Source organism: Echinops telfairi, unplaced genomic scaffold, assembly GCF_000313985.2.
Source record: "Echinops telfairi isolate 266 unplaced genomic scaffold, ASM31398v2 ScPeMD7_24;HRSCAF=84, whole genome shotgun sequence".
Taxonomy (NCBI): domain Eukaryota; kingdom Metazoa; phylum Chordata; class Mammalia; order Afrosoricida; family Tenrecidae; genus Echinops; species Echinops telfairi.
Window position 1 is genome coordinate 195,072 of NW_022103921.1, and position 3,428 is coordinate 198,499.

At 43.6% G+C, this 3,428-nt stretch overlaps 1 protein-coding gene and 1 pseudogene across 1 annotated transcript in view; one reads left to right on the top strand and one right to left on the bottom strand.

Annotated features, from left to right (window-relative positions):
• Positions 1 to 2,378, top strand: part of LOC105979639 — an 18,244-nt pseudogene extending 15,866 nt beyond the window's left edge.
• LOC123521562 (zinc finger protein 615-like) overlaps positions 1 to 3,428 on the bottom strand; it is a 52,689-nt gene that overhangs the window by 39,901 nt on the left and 9,360 nt on the right. The window lies entirely within an intron of this gene.

Genomic DNA, 3,428 nt, shown 5'->3' on the forward strand with positions numbered 1-3,428 from the left:
AAGACAAGCATTGCCACCTTTCCCTCTAAGGAACAAAAGCTGGTCGTTATTTCTTTCCAGATAGAACTGTTTGGTGGCTACAGCCCATGGTGACATTATACACCCCAGAACAACCTGATTGCAGGCGTGCATAGACTACCAAGTATAATGGAGGAGGCATATTCAGCAAAAACAAGACAGACGATTTGAACTTGCGGAAATGACATCACTTATGCACATCACAAGACTTCATCAGGAGAATGAAACGAGAGCCCACAGACTGGGAAACAATTTTTACCAATGACACATCAGACAAAGGGCTAATTACAAAATTATATGGAACACGAAAACATATCAATAAGAAAATAACAAAAGGCCCAATCAAGAAGTGGGAAAAGATATGAACATGTAGTTCACTCAAAATGAAGTACAAGTGATTAACAAATACATGAAAAAATGCTCACAATCATTAGCCTGCAAGGAGATGCAACTTAAAACCACAATGAGAGAACACTTTACACCCAGTGTCAGGCCAAATCAAAAAAACAGAAAACAAATGCTGAAGAGGATATGGAGGGATTGGAGCTCGTATATAATGCTGGTGACTTGTAAATATATACAGACACTGGAAAATGATATGGTGATACTTAAAAGTAACCAGAAACTGTATTCCTGATCCAGCATTACTACAATAAGGCATCATGGGTTTCATTTATAGGAAATATCTATTTTTAAACAATAACAAATTTAAAAAGATAAAGCTGAGTGGAAGAGGAATATTAAAAACTGCAATAGATTTAAAATGTGTCATAAAGGAGCTCAAAAGATAAAGTGCTATATTTTAACCTAACTGCATTCTGCAACAATCCACTTTCTAATGCATTCTGCATGAGCAAGGCCATTCACATTCCTGGTCAGAGTATCTCTCCACTTTTTTTAAGACTTAAACTACATTAACATGGGTCAAAAGGGAGAGCAAATGTAAAATCAGATTGGTCTTGATTATCAATGTATAGACACACACAGGATGAGTCAGACTTTCCCAGTCTCCATATTCATGATTTCCCGCAGGATACGTACTATAGTCACAATGAAGCAGGCACTGTTTTCAGCCCTCCTGTATAATCGTGCATCAAAGTTGATCCTGAGCTTTGTGGAACATAAAATAAAACGTAACTGGACACTGGAGGCACTTCCAGAGTCACTAAATGCATTCACAGTGCCACCGTCTCTGTATTCAGATGGCTTCTGAGCTGTACAAATCCTCTATTGTCACGTGACTCCTTTCTGGCTAAAGGCGGGCCCACCAGAGCTACATCCGTTAGGATTCCACTGGTGTTTGCTGACCCATGAGAAGCCACAGAAGGCACAAAGTCACTGTATTGATGGAGCTTTCCTTCTGCAGGCGATGCCTGGTGTGTGTGGACACATGACTCCCTGTGGAGGGCTTCCCCACCTTGTCTGAATTTAAAGCATTTTCAGTTTTGTGGGACTCTTTGTCAAGAAAACTTAGAAACACAGGTAAACGTTTCCCCACTCATGAAAGCTACATGGTAACTGTCCTACAGGAAATCACGGATGAGACATGAGCTCTTCATTTTTTCCAACTTTTTACTGATTTAAAACTTTACAGAAGCTCGCCCTGTGGTCCCATGGATCTGTGTCTTGCTTCAACAGTGTTTGAACGGAACAGATCCGATCCGGGGACTCCCTGCCTCCAACCTTCGACCACTCTCTAGTGTCCTTTCCTGGGGTAACCTTCAGGACCATCTTCTTGGCCATCCCCTCTTACTGGGACCAGTTAACAATTTTATTTTGTGTGTGGTGACTTCCAAACTGACCAGTCATGAGGTCTTAGAATCATCAGAATGATTCTGCAGCTGAGGCAGGCGTCCACCATAAGGTAAACCTGCTTCCGCCGAGCCTCTGGGCTTTTTTCGACCACGATGTGGCCTTGGAGGGCAAGGGCAACTTCTTCCGCAAGCTGGCGAAGGAGAAGCACCAGGGGGCTGAGCGTCTTTTGAAGCTTCAAAACCAGCGTAGCTGCCGCCGCACCCTCTTCCAGGATGTACAGAAACCGTTGCAAGAGGAGTCGGGTAGAATCTGGATGCCATGGAAGCTGCGCTGGCCTTGGAGAAGACCCTCAACCAGGCCCTTCTGGACCTGCATGCGTGGGGTCCACTCACACTGACCCCCATCTCCGTGACTTGCTGGAGAACCACTTCGAGGAGGTGAAACTCAAGATGATGGGAGACCACCTGACCCACCTCCGTAGGTTGGCCAGCCCCCAGGCCGGGCTGGGCGAATATCTCTTCGAGAGGCTCACCCTCAAACCCGACGAGGAACTGCGGCATCGAGCCACCTGTGAGGGGCCCTCTGCCTCCTCCTGCCAGCCTTAGCGCCCCTGCCTGAACCTGCCAGAACGCCTCAGTGGCACCACCCAGGAGGCCTTCCCCCAAGCTGGTGACCAAATGGAAACAATAAAGCATCCTTTTGCAGCAAAAAAAAAAATATTTTTTTCCATTATCAAGCATCCTTCTTTTCTGTCCCTTCCCGCTTTCAAGTTTGTATCCATAAGCAAATGCTGTCCTTTTGATTTTGTACAGTCGCATGTTTTAAGGAGTGCATCCCTCTTGGATGTTGTTCGTCCCCTCCAAGCCTATAGGTTGTCTGACAGAAACCTGAGTCAGAGGACTGAGCACAGTTCCAGGAGTGGAGTCGCTAAGGGCCAGAGTGTCGGGATTCCACCAGTCTCCGTCAGACCAGACAGCCTGGTCTATTTTTTTTAATGATCTCTTCATTTTTTTAATTTTTAGAAAGCATGTCTACCACACACTTAAGAATCTCACAGCCATGGTACATTGCTCTTTTGAAACAGCCTATGTCAGAAAACAAAACATTTAAATGCTAAAGCTTTAAAAAATGAGTGCTCTGGAATTTCTGTCACTAATCACCAGCCACTTTACTTTTGCTTCCTAATAGTACACATTTTAGGATTGTAATGAGTATCTACCTCAAACACATGTTTCTGAAATGCAGTTAAAAACTGTATCAGAGAAATAAAAATATGAATGTGTTTAAGAACATATTTGACATTTAAAAGTGTTAACATATTTTGATTCTGTTTTTTCTAATTTGACTTAATAGCAACATTAGGATTCACCGTGTTGTAGTTTGTAAACCTCACCCTAACAAACTAATGAGGAAAGTAGAGAGCTTGCTTTTCTCGTAAAAGGGCCCAGACATCTTACTACTAGAGACTATTACGAGACCAGATCACTCAAATCAGCTGGTTAGTTTGGTACCTGAGCTGCTTTAAAGGTACTTTTCCCATGGAATTATCTACTATTTCTAGCGTCTGGGGTCTTAAAGGCTTGAAGGTAATCAAGCGGCCATCAAGCTCAGAAGCAACAAAGCCCACATGGAAGAAGCACACCAGCCTATGCAAC